Consider the following 17,082-nt stretch of genomic DNA (forward strand, 5'->3'; position numbering starts at 1 on the left):
TATCCAAATGGAGTTTGGTTCAACAGGGTATGATCCTTTTTTGCCCCAAAGCTTATATTTTTGGACCCCAGTTTATTTTTTAATAAAGCAACTCAAATATATGTACAAATACAATTATGCAAAGAAAAAAATCAGGCCTATAACAAATGCTGGAAAAGAGCAAAAATATTCCAAAAAAGCACTGAGTCAACAGATACAGTATATTTCAGAGCAAGCTAGTCCAAAGACTGCATATGAGGTATTGAGAAAATGAGCAGTATATTGTACTGTATGCTTAGTCTTAATTTATTGTAAGTAACAGCAGAGCCGGCTCTCCCTATACATGGATTTCTCGGCGACGTCATCACTGCTTGCGCACGCACCCGAGAGGCAGAAAGAAGAAACCTCTCGTGTTGTAGGTTAGTAGCGGCGTGTCTGTAAGTCAAAATGCCAAGGAGTTGCTGCGTGTTTAATTGTACCAACAGAGCCAGTGCTGGGTGCCTGATGTTTAACATACCTAGGGGGAAGCATGCGTTTGCCAAAAAATTATTACCTAACATGATCATTCATACATGTATCACAGCAACACTGCAAAATTAAAGACAGACAAACAGATCCAACTAAAATCACGTTTTATTGAGTCAGCAGTTATATACAAACAATAAGGAAAGCTTCAATGTTGTTGCAGTAGCGGACCAGCGATCTGTCTTTCTGCCTCCAGGATGCGCACGCACCCTGTAATGTTTGTAAACAGGAAACCCGTGTATAAGCGAACTAAGCGGCTGCTTAGGGCCCCGCCGCCACTAGGGGGCCCCCTAACTACAGATTGCACTCGCCAGCGTCGCCGCAGTTTATCACGCAAGACGCTCAATTCGCGTCATTCGCACCGCGCGAAAAGCGCCTTCCGCGCCGCGGGACCTCTAGACGCGCGTCAACGCGCCTTTCCATTGACTTAACATTGAAATCAAATCACTCGCTCCAGACACTCTATTTGCGTTTGGTGTGAACGCAGCATAACGTTAGCTGTCCGTCGATTATGCTGAATCAACATTGCTTGCGCTATGGTCCAGCCGTCGGCCCCAGCTCTGGGCTACAGACCGCGTAGAGACAGACCCACCTCCTTTGAATGTATTTTCTTTTTAACAGTTAACGTTACATGACCTACACTAGTTCTGGGAAAGAAAAAAACGAAAAATCTTTGTCTCAATAGACGCTTATTACAATAAAAAAATAGTTTAAGAACATTCGAGAGAAAGAAAATTAAGTTTAAAATAAAGCGGTTAAACACAAGCTTTTTCTTATGGTCTTAATTGAATAGGCAATTAAAGATTATTAATAAATATTAATCTATATACTATTATGAAATATTTTATATATTGTTAAGCTAAATCGCCCAGACCATTTAAACCTAAAGAAAACACAGTGTCCTCTCTGAAACATTTTTGAATGATGATCGATACAAGACACCTAAAAGCAAAATGGATTTGTGGTAAATTTTAGTAAAGAACACTGTAAAAAAATCAGGTCCCCAATTGAAAATTTTCTAGTGAGCGATCACATCTAAATTTTTCAGTTGGCCAAATTGAATTAATGTGAATTGATGCATTTTAATTCAATTAAAATTCAAGAAATTAAATTTGGCCAACTGAAAATTTTAGATGTGATCGCTCACTAGAAAATTTTCAATTGGGCACCTGATTTTTTTTTTACAGTGAATGCAGTCCATGCTGTGAAGGTTTAAAATATGAACAGTATGTAAGAGTTAATCAACCAATAATTAAATAATATAATTTAACATTGGATTTCTTTTAATTTACCCTTAACATAATTGTAAAAAACTAAATGTCACTTTCTCAGGAGGAGCCATTCTTAAATATTTTGGTGGTCGTGGAGAAACATTTCATGAGGCTGACACCAGAGATGACACAAGTAAATATTTCCCACTGCCTTTCTTTTGAATAGTTTTGTGCGCAACTTCAACATAGCTAATTTTCCTCTTGCCAATAAAAAATTTAGTTTTATAATCATAATTCACTATGTTGTCTAATTGTACTTTAATATTAATTTAAAATTAATGTGTTTTATCTACTCTGCATACTGTATTTATTATTAATTATATTATAATCTCAACAGCTGGAGGAGGTGACTCTACTGCTGCTTCAGTAGAGCATAGCGAGCCGCATACCACTATGGCTAATGTTGTAAGTTAGCTATATATTGTTAATGCTAAATTATTAATATTTATTTGTTTACAACAAATTGACCTTAAATTTGCAAATCTATAATCTTTACTTTTACTGTTTCAGTGAGTGTACTTTAATAAGCAGTAAAATAATTGTAGGCAATCATGTTAAAAGATATACAGATGAAATATGTAAGTGTTAGATTGTATACAGTTGCTGGTTTGCAGTGCAATACTCCATTATTCACTGCAAGGCAGGGCCCCAAAATTATCCTGCTTAGGGCCCCCAGATTTACAGAGCCGGCCCTGGTAACAGTAACATGTTTGGGTTTTGGGTATCTTTACTGGATTTTAAGATGCCTGTCGTCGAACACACACCAAGGTGCTGGAAAAAGTAATTGAGGACTTCATATCAGAAACACTGAAGTTTGCTCCACACAGAGATAAGGTAAGGCTTTTGTAATTTTTGTAGTTTGTAAAAAATTAATAAAGAAAACAATGCAAATGATATACTAATACTATGTTTTGTTTCTACAGATGCCTCAATTTAAGGTGTCACTTCAGCCCGAAGCAGAGACTTCTGGAAAAGAGGACACACAACACACTTCATTAGTTGTTTTACACACAAAGTATCTCGTTATACGATTTGGAATGTTTCAGTTTGTGGAATGTTTGAGTATATAAAATGTGAAAGCAAAATAAGATATCAGTTATGATATTGTTTTCATTTAGATGTACTGTATGTTAAACTGTAGTGTCTTACAGTTTTTGGTGTTGACAAAAATAAGTAGTAATGTTTTATCAAATGTTATTGTTTGAATTGATATTTCTTTAAAAAAATGTTCCCAGGGCAGTGTTTGGAGGAAAGTTTATACGTTTTTCCTTACATTCTCAAGATGACAGAATTGAATGTTCCTTTAACGTTCACATTAACCTAGAAAAACACATTAATACATGGAAAAAACGCACATTTTAAACATTTAAAGAACATTAACTAATAACATTTTCATAACGTTTTCAAGATGAGAGAATGGAATGTTTCTGTAACTTTCACATAAACCAAGAAAAAACGTTCTTAATACATGAAGAAAACGCGCATTTTAAACATTTAAAGAACATTAACTAATAACATTTTCATAATGTTTTCAAGAGGAGAGAATGGAATGTTTCTGTAACGTTCATATAAACCAAGAAAAAACGTTCTTAATACATGAAGAAAACGTGCATTTTAAACATTTAAAGAACATTAACCAATAACATTTTCATAACGTTTTTCAAAATGATAGATTGGAATGTTTCTGTAACGTTCACATAAACCAAGAAAAAACGTTCTTAATACATGAAGAAAACGCACATTTTAAACATTTATAGAACATTAACCAATAACGTTCTCATAACGTTTTCAAGATGATAGAATGGAATGTTTCTGTAACGTTCACATAAACCAAGAAAAAACGTTCTTAATACATGAAGAAAACGCATATTTTAAACATTTAAAGAACATTAAACAATAACATTTGCATAACGTTTTCAAGATGATAGAATGGAATGTTTCTGTAACGTTCACATAAACCAAGAGAAAACGTTCTTAATACATTAAAAAAACCGGACATTTTAAACATTTAAAGAACATTCCGTAATAACGTTTTCAAGATGATAGAATGGAATGTTTCCGCAAGGTTCACATAAACCAAGAGAAAACGTTCTTAATACATTAAAAAAACCGGACATTTGAAACATTTAAAGAACATTCCGTAATAACGTTTTCGTAATGTTTTCAAAATAATTAAAAAATAACGTTCGCAGAGACCCCACAAAAAACGTTCTTAATACATTCAAAAAACTGGACGTTTTCAACGTGTACAAAACATTCCCAAAATAACGTTTTGATAACTTAAATGGAATGTTAAAGCTACACTGTGTGATATTTTCCCCCATCTAGCGGTTAAAAGGTATATGACCATCCAGTGAATTTTAGTTTCTGTTCTTCTCAATTCCGATTTCGTTTCAACTCCTACGGTGGCCGATTTAGTCCAAGATTAACATGGCTTCCAGTTCGACCTTGTCCACATTCGACACGGTGCCTGTGGGATATTCTGTGCGCAGTGGGATGGTTGGAACTCAACTGGCCTAATTATTCGGCTAGAAAGAACTGCAGCTAATCCAGAGTGAACTTTGATGATAGTAATGTTTATTCAGTCATCCAATTGCAAGGCATAAACAGGTTTGCGTGGATATGTACATAAATGTGGTTTCTGTGAGAGAACAAATAAGGATGGTAAATATACATACACAGTTAAGAACTGTATAACTATACTTATAAGTTACATTTGTATAATGTAACCGTAAACCAGAGCTTATTGTACCATATATAGGCGCTAAATGCAGCTGCATTAAAAGGAGCGGAGCTGCCGCTGCTAACAAGCGGTGTCCGGTTACAAAAGTGTGTGCGCAGCTTTAACGTTAGCACTGCAGTGCGCTCTGTATAACAATTGTTAAAATGCCGATCAGACCTGATACATATTTGATCATCAACATTTCATCAACATACATTACAAGCAAATATTTTCTAAAAACGAATAAACATTGTTGATAACAAAATAACTGAATGATTATTCAAATAGGTGAGCATTACGCTATTGTATGTTGACACAAAAATACTTCTGAGGTGACATCAACTGAATTACGCGATGACACACTCTGAAACACATCTAACGTTACAATGACAATAACTATTATTACTTACGGAGTTATTAACGCACAGAAATACCACACAAGGAAAAACAGACTTTTGAGGAATAAACAAGCCAGGAAAACTCCGTATAACTCTGTTACTGGACGCAGCTGAGATGAAAACTCTCTGCACATGCACCAGACAAGTCTGAACAAGTTGACGCGCACATGCGCGAGGCAGAGAATTTTGTACAGTGCCATCGAGTGAAACGCAAAAGGCGAAGCTTGAATTTACAGGTATGTCCCTCTTTGGCTAATGTACTTTCAAGATGGAGGGGCAACATGGCGACCACCGTTAGATCCCATTACCTTATGTATTTTCAATGGCATATTATAAACTTACGAGAATACTTTATTACTTGAAAGAAGTAAATATACATTAATGAGCACATATATTTTTCAAAGAACTAAGTGTTTTTAGCTAAGAATAGACTAAAAAAGTTACACAGTGTAGCTTTAACAAAACGTTCTGACAACAACTTTTTGTTAGCTGGGATCATACCTGCATACAAATCCTTCCCAGCTCACACACAACCAGTTCTACCAGAAAGACTCGGGAGAATTAAGGCTGTAACAATAACATTTATTTAGGAGCTCAGCAAGCAATCAAGTTCTTTGGCGTAGGCCCCATTCGTAATTCGCATTCCGAGGGTACGGAATCTGCGTATCCTGCCTGAAGACGAAGGCAGGGGCGCAGCCTACCCCCGTGAAGTAAGGAAGGGGGCCATCTGGTGGTGATGTGGTAGATGGAGGAAGAGAACATCCTGAAGTCTTTGGGGTAGAGGTGAGAGCCCATCTGGTGGTTGAGGATGATAGGAGGGCCCGATTGGTGGTGTAGGGTGGGATGGAGGAAAGGCCCCATCTTGGTGGTGGTGGGGAGGATGGTGGTCCTGAAGCGACTGTATCTGCGAACTCAGACACGAGTAATTACTACCTTTATATGCTACAGAAAAGTATATGATTGGATAGATGAGCAGGTAATTAGTGACGTAACGATTGAGTCTTCCTGGCAGAACTTGCACTGGCTTCATTTACTTTTCGGGAATTTCATGACTTACTAATTGATAATGTAAATACGACATTGCATGTTCCTAATTTAAACCAGCCCTATACAAGTTATGTTAATAATGTTCGAATAAAGATAAATAAACTTGTGGATACCGTACACTGAAAACATAAAGCATTTATAGTCAAGTCAAGTCAAATTTATTTAAATAGCGCTTTTAACAATGTAGATTGTTTCAAAGCAGCTTTACAGTGTTAAACAGGAAAATAATGTAGCATAATTTTATTCAGCTGTATAGCCATTCTGGAAAAAACGCTGATGTCATCAGTTCATTTCAATTATCATACAGTGACAGTGTGGGCTTTAGATCAATAATTAGATCAGTAATTTAGTTTAAATGGTTAATTTAGTTTATTAATTAGATTTATTTAGATGTTTAGTTGTAAAATTTGTCCCCAATTGAGCACGCCAAGCCAGAGGCAACAGTGGCAAGGAAACCAAAACCCCATTAGGTGACCTAATGGAGAAAATTAAACCTTGGGAGAAACCAGGCTCAGTCGGGGTGCCAGTTCTCCTCTGGCCAATTAACAAACAACGTATTATTATTATTATTATTATTATTATTATTATTCTGGCAGCTTTACAGCTCAGAGGTCATAATAGATCGGAATATTCGAGGGACCGGGGGCAACATGCTGGAGGCGGGTTTATTGAGGATGATGTTGATTAAATAATTATTAAAGTGCAATATTCGAATGATCGGAGGCAACACGCTGGAGACGGGTTTATTGAGGATGACACATCGATTTAAGTATTATTTAATTGTAATATTCGAACAATCGGAGTCAACACGTGGAACATAATTGTGAAGACACTGCCTTTTCAAGTATTTTTGACAGAAAGGGTAGATTTGAGATTGGTCTATAATTGACAATTATACAATTATACACAAGATAAAAAACTAGAAGACAGGTGTGATGATTGAATGGAGAGACGAATGGGACCTAGCGACTTCAATGGCACTGGAGACCTAGGCAGAGCCATGGCGATGAGCATCCGAGGTGAAAACCGTGCTTGAGGACTGAGGCGGAGCTGGTGCGACCGAGGACCAAGGCAGAGACCGCTGGAGCAGAAGGTCCGTAGCGCAGGCAGGATGGCGGCTGACCAAGGTGAAGCCAGAGGGACGAGTGAGCCTTGTTAAGCTGTAAGGCCGAAGGTCTCTGGTGGAGCAGATGGAGGGCAGAAATATACAAATATTCAGCCAACAGTCGCTGGTCCCATCAATCGACCTGGCTACCATAGGACCGAGGCTTATACAGACAGCATGGCAGTAGGGGAAGAAGACGAGGGGCTGAAAGGAACCCGCTGAGGCGAGGCTACAGGAAAACTTGCTGTGGAGGGGGGAAAGGAAAACTTGCAGTGGAGGTGGGAGAGGAAGGCTAGGTAGGGTTAAAACACTGGGTCAGACTCACTTTGCCCGCACCTAAATCCCTCCATAAGGCAGAAGTCATCACAGGTGGCTCATGGCTGATGTTGGCAAATTCCTCCATGTAGAGTAGACATCTGCCACCGAGGAAAATAAAAACAGTCCTTCCTTCCATCAATTCGCTGCCTCTCAAAGTTATTATTAAATAACTATGAATCAGGTAATCCAAACAACGAGCAGACTCCACAAAACAGTTTGCCTGCACGCAAACAATACCGGACACTGAGGATCTGAAAACAGAAGGCTAATAAACTAAAAGACTAACAGATGTGATGATTGAATCAGAGTACACAGAAACAGATTAGTGGCGGGAAATAAAGACAAAGGACACAGAAAACGGATGATAAATAAACTAAAAGTCCATGAAAGTGGAACTAACTAAACATAAACAGTTGAGGATTTAATGAAATAGGGCATGACCTTTTACACCAGAAAACAATGGCAAACAAATCTTAAAATTGAGTAACGAGAGGAATAACAACCTCACATATTCTCCTACTCAGGCCATGACCACAATGGTTTGATGGATTATACAAACCAAGCAAACCGAGGTTGAGAAATGGGTTAGAGCACTTACACTATGTAAATGATGGACATTTGTAAAACCTGAACATTTGATTAAAATTAAACAACCAGATCCAACATTGTCTTTGAACTCTTTGCTATCTTTTGAAAAGTTTTGTTCTATCAAAAGCTGTTGATTAATCTCAGCTGAGTTTTGCAGAAAATCTGTTTCAGAACATTTCAGAACAAAAAAAATCATATTGTATTTTTACTTCTACTCCTTACATTTTCACGCAATTATCTGTACTTTCTACTCCTTACATTTTAAAAATAGCCTCATAACTCCTATTTAATTTTGGCTTGCTTTCATTCCGGCTTGTCATCCTTCAAAAAAACATCCGGATAGAGTGAATTTGATTGTGGTTGGATGAGAAGTATAAACATTACCATCCTATTGGTTTCTATGCGATCCATCACACCTGCACATGACACTTCACAAACAGTGTTGCCAAATTAGGCAGGTTCCCGCCGACGAGCATGCACTTTCAGCCAATCAGTGATCAGCAGGCAGACGTGCTCATGCATGACTGACAGACAGGTTTTTAACGCGATAACTTGTAGCTGTATATTCAAGTGATTGCTATGCTAAAGTGGTATACATATACAGTAAGTTATATTTACAGTAAAGAGTGGGAGAGTGACCCAACTTTCAAACGTGGATTACACCTGTGACTTGAAGACTCTTTAACCATGACTCCTGTCCATCGTCATATACACACTCAGGACATCAGGTCCTGAGTAATGAATGTGAATACTTTTGACACCTCTGCTCATTGAAAGTCTCTAGTGTCTTCTGTCAAGTGCTTGTTTGGTTTCACTTTAGAAAACAATGGAAGTGTAGAGCGCAACTTACCACCCATTAACAATTCAGCAGGGGATAAGCCACAGTCCAATGGAGACGCTCGATAGTTCAACAAAGCGAGGTATGGGTCTGATCCATCTTCCACAGCTTTCTGAAGAAGTGGTCTGATACTCTGCACTCCTCTTTCTGCTTTACCATTTGCTTGTGCATGCAATGGGCTTGAGGTGAAATGCTGGAATTCATATAATTTCTTCTCTTTTTGGAATTTGATCATGATCACATTTTATGTTCTCATTCAAGTCCTTCAGATCCATGCATACTATGATCTCACATGCTTGATCAAGTACAGAATCATGGCCTTCTGCAATTAAAATATTAAGTTGTGAATTTAATTTCTTACTTCCACTTTACCCACCACTTCAGTGTCAATTTCCTGTGCTTTTAGCATGACACTATTATCTGGATGTTTTTTTTCTTCATTGACTTTATATCACTCATACAGATCAAATTAGCTTTTGCTCCAGTATCCAATTTCATAGGAATCACTGACCCATTAATTTGTAATTTCACAATCCATTTATCATTGGTAGCAGCATTCACAGATTTCTCGCTTGCAATTAAAAGTGTTCATGTTAGTATCCTCACCATTCTTTAAGGATTGTCCTTGTTTCCTTTTAACAGCAACAACAGGTACACTCTCATTTGCACATGAAACAAAATGTCTTTATATGCTGCTGTGCCAGCTCACTTGCATGACATATTTTCGCTGCATCTTTCAAAGACAATTCAATTCTGTCTCTCCAAGAAGTCTCTCTCTGACCTTTGTAACATGAATCCCAAAAACAATTTGATCACGTATCATAGACTCTTGCAGGTCAGCAAAATTACAAGTTTGGGATTTCAACTTTAGATTGGTCAGGAAAAAGTAAGGTAAGATGGATTTACCAGCATTACAGCTTCTCTGCCTTGAACAGGAGACGCTTTCCCTCGAGGCACACACCCTTGCATTCATCAACCTGGCGTGCACCCCAGCTAACAAAAAGTTGTTGTCAGAACGTTTTGTTAACATTCCCTTTAAGTTATCAAAACGTTATTTGGGAATGTTTTTTTCTAACATTTACATAACTTTTACATAACGTTAGTGAAAGTTATGGAAACGTTCCCTGTTAGCAATGGTTTGGCATAAGGTGACACTTAGATCCCCAAAAGAACTGCTTTTAAAGGTTCAAAAGGCATTTGTTGATTTATTTTGGAATGGCCATCATTGGCTTCCTCCTGGGGTGTTCATGAAAATCTATTGTGTTTATCAAGATTAGACAGATTTTATAGTTTCATCGCAGTGTTTTTAGGAGTTTTATAATAAACCCAGTTGGTTTTTCAGACCACAGTTTAATTATATGCAGTGTTTTTTTTTTTCTTCTTCCAAAAAGTTTTAAAAATGAAAAAGTTTATTTTTCTTCTCTGCAGAGTTGGAGGGAACAGTTTTAGAAACTACAATTTTTAACTTTCAAGATATGGCACAATTAAGTGGAAATCAAGCTTATATTGATTATCTTTTTAAAAATAAAACTGCTTTGTCTGACCTACAAGAGATGAAGGCAAGGCACATGGTGCACTGGTCATGATTTAAGACTGTAAAACAGATGTACCATCAAAAAAAAAAAAAAAAAAAGAATGGCCAGAAACGGTTTATCCATTCATTACTTTCTGAGTCTGGATCTTTCTCAGAGAAAGGGCAGTTTGTTTATGAAAAAACGTTATAAATCCGAATAAAAAGAAAAGACATACGATTTGCTAATAGTTCTTAATGACTGTCACGGTACTTCCCACAAAGGATAGAGACAAGGATGCGGAGGTTCAAATAAAGATATTTACTCAAGCAAAACAGGAACAAAAGCAACATTGTGCACAATACACAAACAATACCAGACAGCAAACTGACACAAACAGAAAGGGTGCATTTCAATCAGCTTTCTGGTTCAGTAGTCAGGGCACTGATCAGGGATAGGCTGTCAATAGGCTGACTCCCTGATCAGTGCCCTGACTACTGAACTAGGGAGCTGATTGAGACACACCCAAAGCTTAAGTGGAGTGGAGCTGATGAAGGAGAATGATGGCAGGTGTGCATGATTGAGTAGTGTGTGCAGGTGGGAGCCAGGAGTGATCATGGGAAATGTAGTGTGGAGGTGAAAACTAAAAAGTGATAAATGAAACGAAATAAAGCAGAAGAACAACCAAAACAGACTGAACTCTGAGATTACTCTCCCCTCCTGGAAGGCGCAACCTTGTGCCAAAAAGAGTCCAGGAGTCTTGGAGGTCACGGGCAGGGGAGCAGGGTGATGCTGGCTGGCTAGGAGGCCTCCAGGGGGGTGCCAGTGCTATGGGGGACCATTGAGGCGGTGCCAGGAGCTTGGGAAGCCACGGAGGCGCCGGGAGCTCAGGAGACCACGGAGGCTCAGGCAGTCCAGGACCGGCCTCCTCGGCCGTGTCAGGGATAGCCCCCATGGACTGATAGCCCCCCCTCCCCCAAAAAAAATCTTCTTGGGAGGAGCTATCGACTTTGGATAAAAATCATTGGACAGAGTCCTCTCTGGACAGGGGACAGGAGACGCAGTCCTCTCTGGACTGGGGACTGAAGACAGAGCCCTCTCTGGACTGGAGACAGGAGACGGAGCCCTCTCTGGACTGGAGACAGGAGACGGAGCCCTCTCTGGACTGTGGACTGGAGACGGAGCCCTCTCTGGACTGGAGACAGGAGACGGAGCCCTCTCTGGACTGGAGACAGGAGACGGAGTCCTCTCTGGACTGGGGACTGGAGACGGAGCCCTCTCTGGACTGGAGACAGGAGACGGAGCCCTCTCTGGACTGGAGACAGGAGACGGAGTCCTCTCTGGACTGGGGACTGGAGACGGAGTCCTCTCTGGACTGGAGACAGGAGACGGAGTCCTCTCTGGACTGGAGACAGGAGACGGAGCCCTCTCTGGACTGTGGACTGGAGACGGAGCCCTCTCTGGACTGGAGACAGGAGACGGAGCCCTCTCTGGACTGGAGACAGGAGACGGAGTCCTCTCTGGACTGGGGACTGGAGACGGAGCCCTCTCTGGACTGGAGACAGGAGACGGAGCCCTCTCTGGACTGGGGACTGGAGACGGAGCCCTCTCTGGACTGGAGACAGGAGACGGAGCCCTCTCTGGACTGGAGACAGGAGAAGGAGCCCTCTCTGGACTGGAGACAGGAGACGGAGTCCTCTCTGGACTGGGGACTGGAGACGGAGCCCTCTCTGGACTGGAGACAGGAGACGGAGCCCTCTCTGGACTGGAGACAGGAGACAGGAGACGGAGCCCTCTCTGGACTGGAGAAAAGAGACGGAGCCCTCTCTGGACTGGAGACAGGAGACAGGAGACGGAGCCCTCTCTGGACTGGAGAAAAGAGACGGAGCCCTCTCTGGACTGGAGACAGGAGACGGAGCCCTCTCTGGACTGGAGACAGGAGACAGGAGACGGAGCCCTCTCTGGACTGGAGAAAAGAGATGGAGCCCTCTCTGGACTGGAGACAGGAGACGGAGCCCTCTCTGGACTGGAGACAGGAGACGGAGTCCTCTCTGGACTGGGGACTGGAGACGGAGCCCTCTCTGGACTGGAGACAGGAGACGGAGCCCTCTCTGGACTGGAGAAAAGAGACGGAGCCCTCTCTGGACTGGAGACAGGAGACGGAGCCCTCTCTGGACTGGAGATATGAGACAGGAGACGGAGCCCTCTCTGGACTGGAGAAAAGAGACGGAGCCCTCTCTGGACTGGAGACAGGAGACGGAGCCCTCTCTGGACTGGAGACAGGAGACAGGAGATGGAGCCCTCTCTGGACTGGAGAAAAGAGACGGAGCCCTCTCTGGACTGGAGACAGGAGACGGAGTCCTCTCTGGACTGGGGACTGGAGACGGAGCCCTCTCTGGACTGGAGACAGGAGACGGAGCCCTCTCTGGACTGGAGACAGGAGACAGGAGACGGAGCCCTCTCTGGACTGGAGAAAAGAGACGGAGCCCTCTCTGGACTGGAGACAGGAGACAGAGCCCTCTCTGGACTGGAGACAGGAGACAGGAGACGGAGCCCTCTCTGGACTGGAGAAAAGAGACTGAGCCCTCTCTGGACTGGAGACAGGAGACGGAGCCCTCTCTGGACTGGAGACAGGAGACAGGAGATGGAGCCCTCTCTGGACTGGAGAAAAGAGACGGAGCCCTCTCTGGACTGGAGACAGGAGACGGAGCCCTCTCTGGACTGGAGACAGGAGACGGAGTCCTCTCTGGACTGGGGACTGGAGACGGAGCCCTCTCTGGACTGGAGACTGAAGACGGAGCCCTCTCTGAACTGGAGACAGGAGACGGAGCCCTCTCTGGACTGGAGACAGGAGACGGAGTCTTCTCTGGACTCGGGACAGGAGACGCAGTCCTCTCTGCACTGGGGACTGGAGACAGAGTCCTCTCTGGACTAGGGACAGGAGACGCAGTTCTCTCTGGACTGGAGACAGGAGACGGAGTCCTCTCTGGACTGGGGACTGAAGACGGAGCCCTCTCTGGACTGGAGACAGGAGACGGAGCCCTCTCTGGACTGGAGACAGGAGACGGAGTCTTCTCTGGACTCGGGGCAGGAGACGCAGTCCTCTCTGCACTGGGAACTGGAGACAGAGTCCTCTCTGGACTAGGGACAGGAGACACAGTTCTCTCTGGACTGGGGACTTAAGACGGAGTCCTCTTTGGACTGGAGACAGGAGGCGGAGTCCACAGGAGGACTCTCTGGGCTCCAAGACATCCCCTCAAATTCAATCAGTACCCCTAGGGATACCTGTCCAGCAGGACATGAGACGGGGACATGAGATTTCATCAGACTCTGGTTGGAGATTGGAGTAGACATGGTTGAGTGTGACTGAGTGGTGGTGGTGTCGTCATCAACCTCACCAACAGTGAGGGAAGAACCACTCGTCCACAGCACATAATCCAAGTATTGCGCTAGAGTACCTTGAGTAGCACATGCTGGCACTTGGTGGAATAATTAACTATTAGGCTATGTGTGTGGTTTCCAAAAAAGAAATGCAGAAAGTACAATAGGTTACACATTATCACTGAATTAAATAGGCAGCTACACATCTTTACATAGGCATCATATTTCTCATCAATAGGCTATAGGCCTACATTGAGTGACACAGTGAAGCAAAATAGCTATATTAAACCGATGATTAAAATGGCATCTTAAAGATGCACAATAAGGGGCAAACAGAATACAGTGACATCAAATTTAGTTTTAATAAGCAATACGTTTTATATATGAAACCAAACGCTATTACGGTAATGAAACTGTGATGAGTCATGCATCTAGCAGAACTTAACGATAACAGATAGGCTGGGAAATAATCATATTCAAGCGTTTAACATTATTTAAGTGAATTTCTTAATGCACACAATACTGCACAAATGATAGCGATCACTAAAGGTTTTCTCTCTCTCTGTCATGGCCAATATGAACTGTAAGTAAGGTGGTGTATATAGGATAAATATCGCCCCCATTAGTTATATTTGGTTTTATACTGCCACCTGTTGGCGCAGTTGTGTAATTTAAAGATTAAGTCGTGATTAGGGGTGATTACGAGAAAACAAGAGAGACAAGTAATAATAAGCCATGGCCTTTTAGGGCTTCCGTAGATTATAATGTTGTAATGATGTTTATAGCTATGATTAAATTGATTCTTATTTTTATAAAGCTACAAACTGTTTAGAAGTGTTTGAAAATACATGGTGTTATCGAGGGGCGTTGTGTTCTGTTATTGAAAATGAAATAACACTTTCTTTAAACATGATATGATTTATATTTGAATTTTAATGCATTTACATTTATCTGTAATAAAGCTTTGAGAAATCTCTCTCTCTCTCTCCCTCTCTATTTACATGTACATTATATATGATAGGCTCAAATTTGCTCAGTGTTGCATTGACACTTACTTGTACATTTTACTGATCATTTACATGCATTAAGTTCACCAAAAAATTTAAATTAGCCCATGATTTACTCACCCTAAAACACAGATGGAGTAGATCGAGTAAATCAACAACCTTAAAGATTAGTTCACTTTTAAATAAACTTTTGCTGATAATTTACTCACCCCCATGTCATCCAAGATGTCCATGTCTTTCTTTCTGCAGTCGAAAAGAAATTAAGGTTTTGGATGAAAACAAGTCCAGGGTTTTTCTCCATATAATGGACTTCAATGGGCTGCAAACGGTTCAAGGTCCAAATGACAGTTTCAGTGCAGCTTTAAAGGGCTTTAAACGATACCAGACGACACCAGACGATGAATAAGGGTCTTATCTAGCGAAAACGACCAGTTTCTGCGAGAAACCGAGCAGTATTTATGCTATTATTTTACCTCTTAACAGAGGAACGCGATCGTCTCTGAGCTCCACCATCACTTCCGGGGAGGGAGGTCAAATTCAAAATTTGGCTGGGGGATAGCGCCTATTTGAACCACACATGATATGATATGCTGCCTATCATTCAATGATAAACAGAGTACACGGACTGAATACAAGCATGATACATTCCAGATTCTCCAACCGTCTCTGCCACCTCCTTCCAGGCCTGTTCTCTCCAGTTTGTGTCCCGGTATGTAAATAATGATTGGTAGCAAAGACCGGGTGATTACCCACCGGAATTATTAGTTTTTCCTCCATTTTAGATCGTTCTTCACTCTTCATTCACCGGTGTTTTAAACGAACGCGATTGGCTAGCGTCTGCTCTAGGATATTTGCATAGGGTGATCTGATTGGATGACGCCTGCGTTGGCGCTTGAAAAGTTGAGAAATCTTCAACTTTTGCCACTTGCAACGTGTGGTGTACTTCAATAACGAGGCAAGGCACGCGTTTTTACTGCTTTATCAGTGAGGACTGGCCAACACGTGAAACATAACATGAGGGCATTACAGACTCAACTTCCTATGTATGACATGCGCAGAAGATACACAAACTAACTATGGCAAGTCTTCCGGGTCAACCTTAATGCACATATTAATAATATTAAATACACCACACAACGCGAGTGAAGCGCCGCGACGGAACCCACAATTCAATTCGGCAACGCATAACGTCACCCATTCAAAGTAAACGAGAAGCGTTGACGCCGACGCCCCGTGTGAATGCGGCGTCACTCGCTGATGAGTGGTCACTGGGCAGTTCGTGGATGGAGCGCGAGCTATGAACATCGCATCTATGCGTGTTTTTCTGTTGCTCTTTGCACTGTTTATTTTCTGTTCAGTAACGCTGTTGTTAGTGGAGTGTTTTGCAAACTGCCCCATGTGTGCGTGGGATCGACGATGCTGATAATAAACCCCTGTGAAATATCAGATACGTGAGTTTTGCTTACACTTGGCTACAACCATTCAGGCCAGCTATCCGGCCTCTCTGTGTACGAGCGTTACAAACACATTATCAAGGCACGAAATAGCTACATATGCTCCCAAAATGTATTCTCTGCAACCTCAAAATTCGCACAGCACAAATCGATCGATGTTATAGTTAGATTTGACAGCGCAACTGCAGCACGCATCGCCGCAGACGATCAGCTGAATATCTCTTCAGCAAACAGACGCAAATTAAAGTAAAAGTTGCAGACGCTCAATACACAATCATCATCATCATTAAAGGTAAATAAATTAATTGATCCGTTCTTATGCCACTCTCTCTCTCATTTCGTGGTCCTTGAATTAACTGTTAATCAATAAAATGTTGGTGATGTGAACTCATATACATGATGATGTGAACAGATATAGCGTGGGAATTGAAGATTGGATTCATATCCGTTTTGTGGAGACACATTTATGTGGCCAAGTGTAAATGGAATGGTTATAAATCAGATAAATATCTGATCTGTAAAAACACATGAAGTGGACCAGCCTAATAGGCCCAGCAAGATCACTCTTTGGGAAGCTTGAAATATAGGAAGAAAAATATAGACATTGAATTGGGGAAGGGGCAAGGGGGGTTACATAAATGTATCCCTGAACAAAACTGACTGTCTTCAGAATAGTTTCTATGGCATTTTACAGCGGTACACAAATAAACACTTGTTTTCCATAAGCACCTCCTACTGTCAGAGAGTGAATTAGCATTTTTATTCAGTCCATCTGTTTTTGTTTTGTGCAGGTGTGTCTTATGTTACAATTTCACAAAGCTAAAGTCAGAGCATTCTGTATTTACTCTTAAGTCTTGAAATTATGCAATAATTTAAATAAAAAACAACTGCTCATGCTATGTGTATCTTTGTTTGGATCGTAATTAAAATGCAGTGGT

Source organism: Gobio gobio (assembly GCF_949357685.1).
Source record: "Gobio gobio genome assembly, chromosome: 24".
Taxonomy (NCBI): domain Eukaryota; kingdom Metazoa; phylum Chordata; class Actinopteri; order Cypriniformes; family Gobionidae; genus Gobio; species Gobio gobio.